This window comes from Carassius carassius, chromosome 22 (genome assembly GCF_963082965.1).
Source record: "Carassius carassius chromosome 22, fCarCar2.1, whole genome shotgun sequence".
Lineage (NCBI taxonomy): Eukaryota > Metazoa > Chordata > Actinopteri > Cypriniformes > Cyprinidae > Carassius > Carassius carassius.
Window position 1 is genome coordinate 17446119 of NC_081776.1, and position 18580 is coordinate 17464698.

Genomic DNA, 18580 nt, shown 5'->3' on the forward strand with positions numbered 1-18580 from the left:
TTTAATTGTTGGTCAATTATTCCTTTTAACGCTAGCTATTCATATAGTTTTGTATTTTTTTTTTGTTTATTTATTTATTTATTTTTGTCTCTAGCCCGGGAAACTGAGATAGGTTTAACAAACTTGACAAAAAAATTTAGTATCTACTCTATTATATTTTTTATATGCTCACATTCTGTCCCATTTGTCAGTCTCTTTAAATCCCCCATTGTTCAACAAATTCACCAATTTAATAAATCAATCAATAATTTAAGCAAAGGCCAGGATGCTTTAGCAAGAGAGTTCTTTACTGAAATATATCTCCCAAGTCCAAATGTGACTCAGCAAAACAATATATCAATCCCAGAATCCTCTGCACTATTAACATGAGCCTCATTTAAATCTTACAAGCCTTTTATCTTTCAGCCTTTTATTGTTCCTTTTTCAGGAGTAAAACAACAACAACAACAAAACACAATGATATAAGAGAGCACAAGTGGCTATAAAAAAGAAGAATAATTAGACTTGCATCATTGCTCCATTTGTGTAAAAAAACTAACAAACAAACAATCAAAAAACCTGTAAAACCTGTAAAACCTGTAAAACCTGCTTTTGTGTGAGAGTGCTCATGTGATATATTTTATGTGCTTCATTATACTTTTGTCACCTCAACAAAAAGTGTATTTTTATATGTATGTATGTAATGTGTCTGCATATAGCTACTTCCTTCTGCATATGTGAGTAGAACCTAAATATTTTGTAAGGTACTCAAGTGAAATGTCACTAGTCTGTAAATAAGAGCATCCTGGTCTTGAGAGGCTATTTATTTTCTTCTTCACAAACCTTAATTTTCTTCTTTGGCCTGGCAGCTTGCTGTAGCCATTCATTATCTTAGCGCTGGCACACACGCTTCAGCATGCTCATTACTGATGCAGTTCGTCTTATTCACACATCATGTGCCATCAGTCAGATCAAGGGCTCGACCTCCATCCGTCAATCCATGAATCAAGCTTGCAACTGTTTCTGTTTTTCAGGGATCTCCAACAAAGCTCCTGGAGAGCCAACACTATTTCATGGCCAAATTCGTACGTATTTTACGAGGTGGTTAATTTGGTTCGAACGAATTCCTTCAAAATTTGCCACCACGTGAAATAGAAATAATTTTACATTTTTCAGTATGAATTTGTAAGAGTGAGGTAAGAATTAGCCACCTTGTCAAATATGCACAAACTGCTGTGAGATTTGGTTGGGAGAGCTACCTTCCTGTAGACTTAAGTTCCAACCATGATTCAACACATATGTCAGTTGTTTTCAAGTAACCCTGAAGAGCTTTATTTGCTGGCCCAGGTGCGTTTGATTAGGGTTGAAGCTAAACTCTGCAGGATGGTAGCTCTCAGGAGCAGGGTTGAAGACCTCTGCTCCTTTTATCTCATTTACACATTGGACACTATGCTATCTTATTCTGTAAAGCAAAAAAACTGTCTATGCAACATATTCGATCACAGTCAGAACTCCACAATTTTGAGCAGTTTAATAGTGGAAATGAGTGTTGAAATACTAAAAAAGCTAAAACAGTATCTTATGGTAGTTTCAAATGTTGCATTTTACACACTAGAGAAAGATTGGACAGGTCAAACACTTCCCACACTATTCAACTAGTACAATCATTTGTGGTTTGTGTGATAATTTGTGTGACGGTGATTTGTGATTAGTGCAGTTTTTAAACAATAATTTCACTAATGAACCATTCAGGTTCAGGAATAGTCATATCAGAAGAACACATTGAACTTTCTTATGGCAAGTTTTACTCAACTTACAAGTCTAATCAATAAATATATTGCATGTACACAACTAACGTATATTCTAAACCAAACTCAAGGAAATGCATAACAGTTTCACATTTTGGTTAATTGCTGGCTAATTTCTTTGAATTGATGTATTAATGAGATGATCTCATTTGCACCTTTCATGACATGCTGATGTCCCACTGATGGTTATGTTTAGGGGTAGACCTTCATGCTTATTATTTATGTATGCATGCATTTATATATTATATTTATAAATAATTTCAATGACTTGGAAAGCAGTAAGCTCTAATATGATTGACTTTACACAACTTTCGGGAGTAAGAGCACCTTTTATTTTTCTAGTGTGTATGTAAATAACATCATAAATGTCCAGCCTCATGATCAAATAATCACTTGATTTACCAAATTATGCAAAGTTAACTTCAGTGGCTGGTTTATGACTTCCAGAACATTATTTTGATTATTATTTCATTATTTAGTTTTTTTTTGTAATATGGACATAGGAGACACAAACAACTTTGACTGGTTTACACCAGGGCTTGAAAACGAAAAACAAAATTCAATCAATTCACTCCAAGCAGAAGCAATATTTTTACGTTTTAAAATTATTTACCGTTCCAAAACCGGTTTGGGTGGAAGAAATACCAGTTAATAACGTTTTAAAATATATATATATATATATATATATATATATTATTTGCCTAATAATAATAATAAAGTATAGCATTTTCTTTACTCAAAATAGAGATCTAACGCTTAGTCACAGCCAATAGGCTACAGCTTCATTATCTCTAGATTTTGGCCAAATGTAAGCTCCTTTATATATATATATATATATATATATATATATATATATATATATATATATATATATATATATATATATATATATATATATATCAACAATTTAAAGACAAAGTATTTTCAAGATATTTAAAAATGTTTGCTGCTGCATTGGAAAAAACATTTTCAATGCGTTTTGAGAGTAAAAAAAAAAAGAAAAAAAAGATGCCTCTCTCTTTCGGCATGAATCCAAATGTTTCCATGTTCCCGACGTATCTGGATGCTAAAATGTTATTTAATTTAAAGAATATAGAATAATAGTAAATGTATAATAAGTAACGCTGTATATGCGTCCGAAAGTTGGACTCCAAATTTAATTCTAATAATTATTTTGAAGGTTAATATAGCAAATGAAAACTGTTCAGCTTCCGGGAAATTTGTGAAAATAATTTCAATTAACAGTATTTAGAAAAGAACAAGAATTAAAAATATAAGAAGCTATAGAAACATTAACGACAAACTAAAACTAATTAATTTAGGTTCAAACGAAACTGAAACCAACACTGGATCTCATTCGACACAAAATTAAAGTTTCCGTATTCGTAATGTATTTGAATGATAAATGATTATACAAAATAGCCTAGTGTTTATTATAGCCTGATGTTTGTAAACATTTTGTGTCTGCATTATGTCTATTTCTGAATGAAATAATATTTTCTTCTCTCTAACAAACGTATAGGCTATACAAGTTTTCTCACTCTCTCTCTCTCTCTCTCTCTCTCTCTCTATATATATATATATATATATATATAAATATCTATATCTATCTATCTATCTATCTATCTATCTATCCATCTATATATATATATATATATATATATACATACATATATATATATGCATAGTGTATTTTAACCATGCAGCAAACCTTTTTAAATACTTTGATAATTTTACTGAAAATAAATAAATAACTTTTTAAACCATTTAACTGATTATTAATCGGTCAAAATTAGCTGATACAGTTTGCTGCATTCATGAGCACTCAGAAACCGGTGACTGTGAACGAATCAGCAGAGCTTGTATGAGCATTTACAAGGGCGGCAGTGGCAGTGGCGGCAGTGGCTCAGTGGTTCATGTAGGTTGTCTACAAACCGGAAGGTTGGTGGTTCGATCCCCGGCTCCACCTGACCAAGTGTCGAGGTGTCCTTGAGCAAGACACCTAACCCCACCTGCTCCCGACGAGCTGGATGGCGCCTTGAATGGCAGACACCGCAGTCGGTTTGTGAATGTGTGTGTGAATGGGTGAATGTGAGGCAAATTGTAAAGCGCTTTGGATGGCCATGTGGTCTGTTGAAAGCGCTATATAAATGCAGTCCATTTACCATTTATTTACCATTTGTCATCGATGAATCTTTCTCAGACGTTTCCTAATGTCGAAATTGGTTAGCGCATCTATCTGTGCATGACGATCTCCAATGCCCCCGGCGAGCGGAGCTTCTCAAAGTTGGGAATAATCAAAGGAGAGCTGTGGTCCTCAGTTGGGCAGGAAAGGCTAAGCATGCTGGTGCTTGAGTGTCGAATACATGCACCAACGGCGAGAAAAAAATAGGCCCTTTTTGCGCTGCAGCATCAGGACTAATTTGGTCTTAATCGGATACCTTCGGTTAATGCACAAGTGCAGCAGTGAAATTGGTGGAATTGCGCATGCGTTAAATTTAAACATCATTTCAGCATACCTAAGATTACAAGTGGTAAACAGCATACCCCTTTATAGACTGTATTTTTATTAAACCAGGGGCTATCAAAACAGCATACCCCTTTATAATCTTTATTTTTATTAAACAAGGGCCTATCAAAATACCCCTGTATAAACTGTATTTTTATTAAACCTGGGCCTATCAAAAAAGCATACCCCTGTATAAACTGTATTTTTAATTAAAATTGACAGACTCCACTATAAAACTCAACTTCTGGTATATTATTCTGACAAAGTATGCGACATCGACAGAACACTGGCCCTGAAGGTGGTGCATTGTCATTGAGACTTGTCTATGATGAGTTCACAGCTGAGTGGACAATTCACTCACTGGCTTCAGCATCATATTTGCATATGCCGGAGTCTACTGGAATTCGTGATTGGTTGACAGCAAATTTAAAATATTAAATGGAATGATAAAATAACGTTATTAACCGGTTATCGGCCATTTCAAATTTTTTATTCTGTACGGAACTATAAAATTAGATATTGTATCTGTTTCTGGTTCTGTTCCTGTCAAAATTTCGTTCATTTCCGGTTTTCGTTTTCGTTCCTTGAACCGGTTCAGAGCCCTGGTTTACATGTGGGTCAGAATCATAGGTTTTTAAAAGTCTATAAATCACTAATTTTTGACACCAATCACTAGAGTTACAGTGGGAGGTTTTGTTTCTCTTGCTTCCCCTGAGCCTATTGAGTTTTAACAGACCTCCTAAAGCATGTGTTTGGTTTGGTGGGCTGTGAGTTGAGAATGAATGGGGAAAAGGAAGGAAGCAATGATGATTGCATTGAATTCTAATTGGATACATTTGGTTGTGATTGCTTCACCTGATAAATCCCCCCAATCCATGCACGTTCCATATCCACATAATGGTATAAATCATTAAATGATGGTGTTAATAGAACACTAATTAAGCAAACATCACACCTACTTAGATATCGCCACTTTCTGTCATGTCAAAATCAAACTTGAGATTTTCAAGGTGGCTTGAAACCAATTTTTTGCAGCATCCTATCACCTGATAGTTCACATAATAAAAGAAACAAAAGAAAACATGTCAGATTTCGAAATATCACAAACAAACATTTAAAAATTAGAACCAATAGCATGAAACTATGCTATCCTGCCAATCAAATGGCTATTGATTCTGTCAGGTTGCCATTAACTCAATTTAGCTACAAGTGGTAAGAGCTGCACACTATGAAAAGCCACAGTTAGATGATACAACAGACTCTTTCTTATCGTAGGAGTCTATTTTGCAGTTTAATAATCACACAAGGCCATATCACTGATTTTGCAGGTCTTAAACATAAAACCATGAATCCGGGGACATAAACATCAGAAGGCCCTCTAAACCCACACAAAATATATTGCTTTCCTGCAATTATTTTGTCCTTCATAGGATTTGCGTCCCTGTAAAGGGTGATATTAATAACAGTGGATGAAAAAAGACCCCTGTTAATAAGTCCTTGGTGTATGGGGCTCTCCATAGCATAGATGGAACCCCAGGGCATGTGCCACAAATTGCAACATTTTTTGTAATAATATGGGACAGATAATTGTGGTCAGTAGTTTTTAGGATAAATTTGAGGCTGATGAAAGATCATATTTCCCTTCTTCTGGATAAAAGCACCAGCTGCCAGTTGCAACAAAAATCTTAAAGGGATAGTTCACCTTAAAAAAAAGAAGAAGAAGAAAAAAAGTAATTTATTAAAAATACATTAAAACAATAATTTACTCATCATCATTTACTCATACTGGTCAGTTTTTAGGATGAATTTGAGGTTGTTAAAAGCATAATCAAATTTTTCAAAGTACCTGCCAGATGTAATGAAACAAACAGGTCTTCATACTACAGGGTGGCTGATATTTGGGGTTCCTGGGAATTTGGGGCCCTAAGGCATGTGCCACAAATTGCAATGTTTTCAAAACTTTAAATGGATAATTCACAAAAAAAATAAAATAATATAATTTATAATTTAGTCATTCCTACGTTGTTTCTACCTTTCATCCTTAAACCACGATCCTGCTCCAGATTAATAAACAGGTGTTGCTATCCTAGAAGTTGGTTGGTACTTGCAGCCCTGGGAATTTGGGGCCTTAGGGAGTGTGCCACAAATTGCAACATTTTCAGAAATATATAGGGCAGATAACTGTGCTGAGAAGTTTTAGGATAAGTTTGCGGCTGTTGAAACTGCATGATACAGCTTTAGAAATTATGTGTAATTTACATGTCAAAAAATAATTACAAAATTACACTAGAACTCTGTTGTATGGATGCGTAAGGAATTACATGCTTGATGGTGCTTATATAGGGCTGATGACATTTTCTCCCAAAAGCCAAAGTCTCATGATAAATATTTATTTTATTTTATTTTATTTTATTTTATTTGTTTATTTTTTACAGGCTGGCAAAAGTGTAGTTATACTCAAGATCATACATTTTGTGGGTGGATAGGGGATTGTAAAAAAATAAAAATAAAAAATATTTCTCTCCGCAAGCACTTGGGCTGATTCTATGAGTGCGGGGGCAGGAGCAGCAGGGAGTCACATATGGGCAGAGGCACACACACACACACACACAAGCAAGCACACACCTCAGAACTACAGGAGCACAAATTCATCCCCCACATGCTTACTAATGCCTGCACTGTGTCGCAGTAGTAAAACCAGCAGTAGTTGCTGCAGTATGCACAATTCCTATCAATCAGAGGTGAACTACAGTCTCTGCTGTGATCTGAGGAAACAGAGAAAATTCTGGATACTTTACCGGTTTTAAACCTCTAAACAGTTTGTGTATCTCTCAAAGTTAATATGCTCTGCTTTGATTCCCAGGAAATGAGTCCCTAATTCCCTTGAATAAGTATCAAGAGTTTTGGATATATTGGCAAACATTTTGTTGGCAACAATATTATGGAGGTACAGTACAGACCAAAAGTTTGGACACACCTTTTCTTATTCAAAGAGTTTTCTTTATTTTCTTGACTATGAAAATTGTATATTCACAGTGAAGGCATCAAAACTATGAATAATCACGTGGAATTATATATGGAATTATATACATAACAAAAAAGTGTGAAACAACTGAAAATATGTCATATTCTAGGTTCTTCAAAGTAGCCACCTTTTGCTTTGATTACTGCTTTGCACACTCTTGGCATTCTCTTGATGAGCTTCAAGAGGTAGTCACCTGAAATGGTCTTCCAACAGTCTTGAAGGAGTTCCCCGAGAGATGCTTAGCACTTGTTGGCCCTTTTGCCTTCTGTCTGCGGTCCAGCTCACCCCTAAACCATCTCGATTGGGTTCAGGTCCGGTGACTGTGGAGGCCAGGTCATCTGGCGCAGCACCCCATCACTCTCCTTCTTGGTCAAATAGCCCTTGATGCCTTCAGTGTGACTACAATTTTCATAGTCATGAAAATAAAGAAAACTCTTTGAATGAGAAGGTGTGTCCAAACTTTTCGTCTGTACTGTATATCAGTAGCTTAACTCGAGAGGTTGAAAATCTGAATGTGAGAATTTGTCATATTAGCATCCGTATTTGTAAGTTGAAATTTACACTCACAGCTGATGTGAAAAGCTGAACATTTCAATTTGCACATAGTCAATGATCAAAACACCCGTGTTTTGAATTGGAAGTTGTAGATTAATAGTTACAAATGTGTAGAATGACATTCACACAAAGAAAATGACATACACAGATTTTTACGACATATTTGCATAATGTCAAATTGGCACTTCTCAGATCTGGCAGTACAAGTTCAAAACCTAACTCTAACTTTTGCTACTCCTTTTGCGGTATTCCTGTTGCAAAACTCACTTGTGCACTTGTATATGCAGATGTGAGAGAGCAGAGCCGGGGGCAGGGCTTTGGTGCGAATGAAGACATTGTTAGATGCCTGACCAATGAACAACGCCAGACATTGCGACTTGCCAAGAAAGAAATTTGTGTTTTATGCATATGTATCAGTAATTTGTTAAACATTGCAAACTATTTTCACTGAATATCCTTAGCTTTTACAGGATTTTAAGATGCTAGAATTCATCTTGTCTTTCAGGTATTATCTGATTTCAAATGTATATCCATATTGCATATTGCAGAGTAAGTAACGAGAACAGCTGAGAAACAGTTGAGACATGCTTTGATCTCACCGCCACACGGTCACGTGGTTCATGGCGCTATAAATAGTACTAAACAAATCGCACTGTCAATATGTTTGAATGGGATTAATCGGGACAGACAGCAGTTTCACTATATTTGCAGTGATTTATATTAATTATTAACACATAGCCTAATGTGCATTGATTGTGCATGGATAACTACAAACCCGATTCCAAAAAAGTTGGAACACTGTACAAATTGTGAGTAAAAAAGGAATGGAATAATTTACAAATATCATATTTATATTTTATTCACAATAGAATATAGATAACATATCAAATGTTGAAAGTGAGACATTTTGAAATGTCATGCCAAATATTGGATTTCATGAGAGCTATACATTCCAAAAAAGTTGGGACAGATAGCAATAAGAGCCCGGAAAAGTTAAATGTACATATAAGGAAGAGCTGGAGGACCAATTTGCAACTTATTAGGTCAATTGGCAACATGATTGGGTATAAAAAGAGCCTCTCAGAGTGGCAGTGTCTCTCAGAAGTCAAGATGGGCAGAGGATCACCAATTCCCCAAATGCTGCGGCAAAAAATAGTGGAGCAATATCATAAAGGAGTTTCTCAGAGAAAAATTGCAAAGATTTTGAAGTTATCATCATCTACAGTGCATAATTTCATCCAAAGATTCAAAGAATCTGGAACAATCTTTGTGGGTAAGGGTCAAGGCCAGAAAACCATACTGGATGCCCGTGATCTTCGGGCCCTTAGACGGCACTGCATCACATACAGGAATGTTACTGTAATGAAAATCACAACATGGGCTCAGGAATACTTCTAGAAAACTGGGACGCCATGTCATCCGGACTAAAGAGGACAAGGAGAACCCAAGTTGTTATCAGCGCTCAGTTCAGAAGCCTGCATCTCTGATGAGTGTGTGTGGCATGGGCAGCTTACAGATCTAGAAAGGCAGCATCAATCCTGAAGGTATATCCAAGTTCTAGAACAACATATGCTCCCATCCAGACGTTGTCTCTTTCAGGGAAGACCTTGCATTTTTCAACATGACAATGCCAGACCACATACTGCATCAATTACAACATCATGGCTGCGTAGAAGAAGGATCAGTGTACTGAATGGCCAGCCTGCAGTCTAGATCTTTCACCCATAGAAAACATTTGGCGCATCATAAAGAGGAAGATGCGACAAAGAATTCATATTCATATTCTTAAACTTGAGCAACTTGAACAACGTTTGCAGACTGTTATAAAAAGAAGAGGGGATGCCACACAGTGGTAAACATGGCCTTGTCCCAACTTTTTTGAAATGTGTTGATGCCATGAAATTTAAAATCAACTTATTTTTCCCTTAAAATTATAAATTTTCTCAGTTTAAACATTTTAATTGTTATCTATGTTGTATTCTGAATAAAATATTGAAATTTGAAACTTCCATGTCATTGCATTCTGTTTTTATTCACAATTTGTACAGTGTCCCAACTTTTTTGGAATCGGGTTTGTACACTGACTTTGTTTTACAATAGCATTTTATTCTGGGAAATGAAACAGCATTACAGGTGCTTCTCAATGAATTAGAATGTCTTGGAAAAGTTCATTTATTTCAGTAATTCAACTCAAATTGTGAAACTTGTGTATTAAATAAATTCAATTTGACGTGGGTGTTCCGATCATTGTCTGTTTGTGCAAATTGAGAGTGGGACCACTAAAATTCTCTGTACCCTGTAATAAATCGCACATTAAAATTATAGAACTGTTTTTTATTAGCCATGTTACCTTGTAAATATAAAACATGAATTACCATATTTTCCCAAGACAGACATGAAATTTTGAGCTGTAGCAGATAATAACATTTGGGAAGAACAGGAAGTGTGAATGCAGTGGGGAAATGAAGAGAACAATGTGGCTGCGTTTGATAAAAAAGACAAAAAATAAATAAGAAAGAAAGAAAAAAATAAAGAAGAAAAAAAGGCAACATTATTAACCAGTTGCTCCCACTCCAAAAAAAAAAAAAATACACAATGAGGATTCTGTGTCTGTATAACTGTCTGTTTTTGTTCCCTACCTTTGCCATCTGCTGAGAGGAAGCTTTATTTCAACATCTATTATTCACAGCTTCCATTTCTTTGGAACTTTCAGATTAAATGGATTCAACTTAGAAGATTATTCTTCAGTCCAATGGACTGACTCTTAGTGCCGAGGCATTGTGAAATATGGAGCACAGTTTCTCTTTAAATGTGAAGTCTGTCATTTCTGCACCCTTAGCGACATCAAACAGACCTATGCCATTGGTTGACCAAACAGGTTACTTTATTCTGAGCTGGCATTGATTGAGCAATATTGCTTTGTTGGAGTGTTTAAGATGTTCAAACAAATAGAGCAGTGTTTTGAGGCCAACCAACTGGCCAGCCCTGGTTGTTGTCTATCATCTAATTGAAGAAATTGAGAAACCTTGGTGCAATCTATTGTCATAATTCTTCATCTTCTAATATGTAACTCATATGAAGAATTATCCATTGCTGAGCTTAAACAAGTGTTTTTTCTTTCTTGTATTTAGAGGATGAATGGATTAGCAGTATTTTCTCCCTGAACAATATCTCCTTTTTTTGCTTTTATTCCTCCAGTCTTTCCCCCCCTTGAGGATATACTGTGTGCGTGTTTCATGCTGCATATGTTGGCTGTAATGTTCTGATTTCGTGCTCACTGACTCCTGTCTTATCGCCTTAGCCATTTCTGGAAAGAGTTGATTTTAATTGCCACATTCAGTCCCGCCGGCGAGGCTACAAATGCATGTTGAAATAAGATACCACAAACCATGTTCAACATGGGAGTATTGTGTATCTTATTTTCCCAGTATTGTGAAATTAATTCCTGGATACAAGCTTTTAACCCCATGTCGTGTTTAAATATTCTGTTAGTGGGAGGTTTTATTTTAGGTGTCCCTATACGATTGTCCTGATTTTGCTGAGTTAGATGTGTTCCTAGATTAACATATTTTGTTGACCCTGGAAAAACATTTTAATCCAAAAATTTTGCCTTTAGACCATTTCCCTATGCCTAAACCTAACCTTAACCTCCATAAAATCAGATTAATTTGACAGATGAATGACACTGATGTACAAGAACCAAACACTGATTGTAAGCCTAAACTTCACAAAAACTATAAATTGTTTCTTCAAGTCTGATTGGTTAATCACAGGGTCGATAAAGATGTTGATCGAGGAACATGTCATACTTGGTAAAATCAGGTTCTGTGTCCCTATACTGTATATTCACTGGTTTCCACCAGAGAAGCAATAACAAATTTACAATTTTGCAATGGCGACAACTCAGTTTTGTTTTGCTGGAGAAAGCGCAGAAATCTGCTTAAAGACTTCATGAGCTCCCTTGCTATCTATAGTACTGCCTACTACATACACAGCTAGCTTTGAGGCTGTATCTAAACCACCATGGAACCTCATAAGTAACTGATTTCAGACATTCTACTTTGCAGCAACTTTGGCCATCACATAAATATCACACCTTAATTGAAGAACAAAAATGGAAAATATTCTGGCATCTTTAGTTTGCTGTTAGCATGATTCTATGCTAACAACACAGTCCTCTATCAAGATAAAAAATGCATTCTGCCCAATGATATTGGTTAGAAAGTTAATTTGATTGATTTAATCAATATTTTTTTGTGTACGAAATTACATAGGATAAGTAGATTTATGATATCAACATTTCTCTAAAATTTTCTGACAATTTGGATTAATTTTATCCAATGCAGTGTTGCCTTAGATTTTGGTCAAAATGTATCTTAGAAGATCTTACCTTTGGGAGCAGCCAAATGAGTGTTTTTCTGATGCCTTACAATGTATCTAGGCACCTAACTACATTTTGGAGTTGCCATTCTTCTTTGTCCACTAATTCATACTAAATTCCTAAAATATCCCCTTCCCACCAAATCTCTATTCCATCCTCACTTGCTGTTTTTGGGGAAAAAATTGCTTAAAAAACACTGAATCCGATTTACAATGAGCAGCTTTTTTTGCTTTGTCGCCCCCATTGCCGTGTCATCTGGATGGAAAGATAATTGAGTTTCACTGCTTCATGCATACATTTATGCCAGCAGAGCCTTTTAAAAGCCTGTCTGTGTACAGAACTCTAACTATGACCTGTCCCGGTCCACTAGCACTCTGTGATATTAGACTGTGCTAAGACAAATACATACATGCCTTGAGTGCTCCTAATGCCTCTCAGTGCCTCACACATACACAATCATACTCTTTCGCACTAAAAGAAAGAACCATGTGAGTGGGTACAGGGTGCAAGGGACTGAAAGGGTAGAACCCAGAAGGAAAACAGGGGTGGGTATAAATGTGATCAAATGTGACATGGAGAAAGTGATGTGAGAGAGTGATCAAATGTGACATGGAGAAAGAGGGAAGTTAAAACAGGGTGATGAAAGGCGAAAGATTTACGGTCTCTTATTAATAATAGCCCAACAAAAAGCAAGACTAAAGTCTCTACTGTCAAATACATCCACATGAAAATGACTGAAAAATAAATATATATATACAATCTGTTTTCTTTAAACCGCAAAGGAAGTTCATTGTCAGAAACGTAACATACAACACAAATGTGGACTTATACATACTTTTTAAGGTATTCAAAGTAGCTACATTTACATGGAGCCTAATAATTTTTAGATATGCTAGAAATGGTGACAATGCTGGTGTGTCATGCTGAGTTCTCTAGCATCTGCAGTCAAATGACTGTTGCTTTCTCTGACAGAACCATTCAGAGGGCTCAAAAGCTTCTAACTGTTAAGACAAAACTGACACTAAATTGACAATAGTTTGGAGATGGGGCTCCACCACAAGCTTAGCAGAGGGTCCAACAGATTTGCATTAGTTAGCCTGAACAATTCCATTGTTACAACAGGTCATAGAACACCACCATAAAGAGCAGTAAATGTACCACACTGACAGCTGCATGACTGTGTCTGTCATGTCTGTGTGTGTCACATGTTGGGTGTTGCAAGTCACTGTGTGTCCCACCCTCCCCCTCTGGTTGTCTAGTAACTCTCGAATCCATCCTGGAATGAACAGTAGTGGATTTTGCCCCAAGCCAATCACTTCATCTCTTTCTCTTTGCCTTGAGGGGCACAGTTGATGAGAGAAAAGGGAGGGAGAGATTGACATTGACCCACCCATAGGCCAAACCCCCCTCAGATGGAGGACAAGGTCACATTGTGCCTGGGCTGCAGGCTGACTTTTAGTTTTCTCCTTTCTGCAGTGAAGAGCCATCCCCTTCTCCCATTGAAACACCATCACCTGCTGCATCACCACCACCTGGGGTGACTTCCACCAGTGCCATCCAGCCCGAGGTCCAGGTGGCACCTCAGGTTGCAGGGAGCATCGTGTCATCTGTCAATACAGGAGGGGCAGATGGGGGTAGAGATGGAGATGAAGCACACGAGAGAGGGAGTGCAGAGGTGGAGAAGGAAGAGGTGAGGGTACAAGAGATTGAACAGGAGGAAGAAAAACCCCAGGCTCAACCACCACAACCAATTCAGCAAGAGGTGAAGAAAGAGACAGAGGAGCTGGAAAAGGAAACAGCAAGTACAGGAGGCACAGGAAGGAGGCAAAGCTTGCATCACACTGCTTCACCAATCAGAGTGCAGAGGAATGGAGCATGCAGTCACTCTACAACCTCCGACTATGAACTCTCGCTCGACCTCAAAAACAAGCAGGTAGGGAGCAGGGCACTGTGGGATTGCAGTCTTGAGGATGTGTGAATGTATGCTTCAGGCTCCTGAGGATTGGCTGTTGTGCTTCCAATGGTTGCTTTTAGTGGCTGAGTGTGTTAGAATGTGTTGAAGTTGGTACAGGCCACTGGACCTTGCTGGAATTGGATGTTTACAGGTTGATTATCCATCCTCATCTCATTCACATCCATTACTATCTCCATCAGCTTTCTAACCTATCACAAGGCCAACACGGAATCTGCACTGAATTCTGTGGAATTATGTTAAAGAGTGTGAAACGGAGTTGAGGAGTATTGGAGGCCATTCATTCAAGGTGTGTTCTTGCATTAATAGCACCTAAATGAAATTGAACACAAGGTGCATTTATTGCCATATCAAATATCATACACCAATAAATAAAAAGTTATTAAAGTTTGAAAGCATTTAAGCTATTTTTAATTTGGCACAGAGTTTTAGAAACCAGGTACTTATGTCTAGTGCAAGTTTGCCTAAGTCAACAATGGTGGGGGGTGGGTAACACATTCTTGGTAAATTGCCACATACACTTCAAATTAGTTGCAAAAGATGCCTGCCTGAACAGCTTTTTAAGAAATCAAACAGCTGGGACTGCTGTTCCAGAAGATAGGTAGCATGCTTATGCTTTATTATGTTAGCCTTATTTGGCCAAAGACTAAAACACACTGCAACAAGTTAGATGAGTCAAAACATCAATTACACATTTTATATAAATTCACCATTTTTCCCAATAATTATGTGGGCTCTGTATTTTAACACTTAGTATAGTATCACATTGTTAGCTCAGCAAATTTCTAATTTCAAACTAATTGCTAATTTCAAACTTTACTTGAGTTGAGTCTGCTTATATGTCCATTGTGCTATCTATGTATCCAAATTAGACACTTGTTAAGCTCCAGGATACAGCCTATATAGGCAATAGACTGCATGTCAGCTCACTATTTTTTGGAACAGTTATATCTATACTGGGGCTCAATTAGATCACAGACATGTTTCTTTTCAGAATTTAAGACTGAGCTGAAAACACCAAAACAGCCTCATTCAGGGGCTATCAAAGGATTTGAGAGGGGTACATTGGAGAGAAGTAGATTGAGATGAAAGAGATAGAGAGGCCAAAAGTGACTGCAAGGGAGATGGGTGGGAGGAGAGGATGAGAAAGGGGTGTGTTGTCATGGTGACACAAATGTTCTCTTAAAATCCCCATCATCCATTTGTCCTTTTCTTGCTGATTGTTCATATTGCAAATTACATTCCCCATTCCCCATTTTTACTCAGAAATATCTTATAAAATTATGTTTGAATTATGAATTGACAGTGATTTATTCTGCTTTTGGTATAAGTGCAAATTTAAATTATATTTAAATAAAAATACATTTTTGAAAGAATAGCATTATAGATAATTTGTTAGAAGAAAAAAAATACTTGATTACATATAGCTGGGGACACAAAGGGAATTCAGGGAATTACCAGAATGTTAAGTCCAATTACAATGAAATAATTAAACCTTAAATTAAAATAATTATAATGATTTCTAGTAATAAATAATTAGAGTGAATTTTAGCAAAGATTCTAATAATACAAACACCTTTTTAATAGATGTTGGGAAGCATGCTAAAAACCATAATTCTGTATATATATAATCAAAGTTACTATTAATATGTATTAATTATTATTCATTTTATGCAACATATTACATTTAAATATTGCTAAAAGGTTGCTTATTTGCAGGTTCACATTGTGAGAGGTTAAACCATGCAATGAGACAACATACCCAACTAATGAATGTAAGAATTGTCTTGTAATTCTGCATTATTGCATAACACATCAGATACATTTGCCTTTTCCAGGTTGATGAAGTGCTCAGACTCTTTATTGGAACATATCAATATCCACTATAAAATTGGTTAGTGCCATCCACACAGCATCCACTACCTTCTGCCCCTCATCTAAGGGAAAAAAAATAGTTTTTTTTTTTTTTGTTACCTAGAAGCTCAGTAAGTGAATGAAGTAAGCATACACTGCAAATTGCACTGATAGATACAGCACATAAATCTTCATTAAAACCAATACAATTTCCAATTATAACCAGTAAAACTATTACAAAAGATGTGATGTTTTCTAATTTAGCAATTTTTTTTCAGCAGTGCAGATAAATTAAAAATAAATTTATTATTGTTATGAACTAAAATACTTGAAATCTACATAAAAAGACCAGAATGCAAAATGTATAATATGAAAATGATAGACAATGATAAAAAGTCTGTGTGTGTGTGTGTTTGTGTGTGTAATCAGACTAATCATATTACAGGTTACTTTATTTGCTCTATTTTCTAACTCAGCATCTCTCAAATGTAACTTGTTGTAGAATTGATGCTGTCTGTTTACGTATGAATTATAAATGAATGGAATATGCATGTTAGACAATGCGGAGTAATTGTCTTTTTGCTGGTCGTCAACATCACTTAATCTGACACTTTTTCTTTGTTGAACCAGCCAGGCCCGACTTTTCCAGCCATAAAAAACGTAAAGCCGTAAAAACTTGTCTCTCAGGAAAGAGTAAATGTTTATTTGGAGAACTTTTTGTAAATTGGATTTTTTTCAATGCATAGTGATGAAATGGCCGTACGTTAATGCTGGAAGTAAAATTATGAAGTATTTTGTTGCATCAGTAAGCTGCAAGTAAAATGACTATATAATATTGTGTAATCTAGGGCTGGGGTATTGTCATAACGAGCGGCATGTGGATGTATCGAAATCAAAATGTTGATGTGAATGTGGTTGCAGTGTGATACACTGTGCTATGCACTGACATGTGTGTGTGTGTGTGTGTTTGTACCAGGATTTGTGCTTGAGAATATGAGTATACGCATTCACTTGAACAATTCTCTGTGTGTCTGCATTATGCCATTGATCTTTTGTCTGTTGAGGTGTGAAATCTCTCCTGAAGGTAGAAAAGACACTGTGGATTAGTACTAATGTATACTAGTATCTCTCTCGGTGACACACAAACACACATGTGCAAGCATACAGACTGAACTGAAACATAAATGGATGCCATAGATCTAAATACAAAAACTTTTAGTAGAGTTCTTTATTCAGGGATTTAGTGTTGGGGAACCGCCAGGGGCAAATTTAGCAAAATTTCAGAATGAATGAATAAAACAAACAAATAAACAAACGAATGAATGAATGAATGAATAAATAAATAAATTCTATCAAAGTAAGGTTTTTTTAAATATGAAAATATGAAGCCATTAAAAATTGTTGAAGTCAAAAGCTTCCTTTAAAATCCAATTAAGTTGAATTTAATGTTTATTTATTTCTATAAGGTGAATTTAATGCCACATTAAAAAAGTATTCAACTTGAACAGGTCGAATAGGTATGGAGTCAGAAAAACACAGCTGTGCTTAATACACATTTCTATTCACACTCCACTACCAATACAGTTGTGGCCAAAAATATCAGCCCCCTTGGTAAATATGATCAAAGAAGGCTGTGAAAATTCTACTGCATTGTTAATCCTTTTAATCTTTTATTTAAAAAATTCGCAATAATGTATCCTTTCATTGGAAAATAAGAATTTAAAATGGGGGAAATATCATTATGAAATAAATGTTTTTCTCTAATACACATTGGCCACAATTAATGGCCCCCTTTTATTAAATACTTTTTGAAACCTCCATTTGCCAGTTTAACAGGTCTAAATGTTCTCCTATAATGCCTGATGAGGTTAGAGAACACCTCACAAGAGATCAGAGACCATTCCTCCATCCAGAATTACACCAGACCCTTTAGATTCCCATCTCCATGTTGGTGCTTCTCCTCTTCAGTTCACTCCTCTCATTTTATATAGTGTTCAGGTCAGAGGACTGGAATGGCCATAGCAGAAGCTTGGTTTTGAGCTCAGTGACCCATTTCTGTGTTGTTTTTGAGGTTTGTGTTTGGGTTATTGTACAGTTGGAAGACCCAAACACGGCCCATTATAAGATTTTTAACAGAGTCAGTCACTTATGATTTTTTATCTGTTAGTATTTGATAGAATCCATGATGCCATGTGTCTAAACAAGATGTCCAGGGCCTCCAGCAGAAATATAGGCCCAAAACATTAAAATACAGCTGTAAATTTCATTGTACACATGGGGTACTTTTTTATCTCTGTGTTCACCAAACCATCTTAGCAGTGTTTGCTGCTAAAAAGCTCATTTTTAGTTTCATCTGACCATAGAAGCCAGTCCCATTTGAAGTTCCAGTCATGTCTGATAACTGAATATGCTTTAGTTTGTTTTTGGATGAGCTAGGAGAATTTTTCTTGTAACCCTCCCAAACAACATGTGGTGATTTAGGTTCTGTTTGACAATA

General features: G+C 36.2%; 1 protein-coding gene across 3 annotated transcripts in view; it reads left to right on the forward strand.

Moving 5' to 3' along the window:
* Positions 1 to 18580, forward strand: part of iqsec3a (IQ motif and Sec7 domain ArfGEF 3a) — a 221456-nt gene that overhangs the window by 84894 nt on the left and 117982 nt on the right. For 2 of the 3 annotated variants that reach the window (XM_059505522.1, XM_059505524.1), the window contains exon 1: positions 13747 to 14190. The exons of the other annotated variant lie outside the window; for it this stretch is intronic. The gene's annotated coding sequence lies outside the window, so the exon portion shown is untranslated. Of the gene's footprint in view, positions 1 to 13746; positions 14191 to 18580 lie in introns of those variants that run through there. 3 annotated transcript variants of the gene reach the window in all.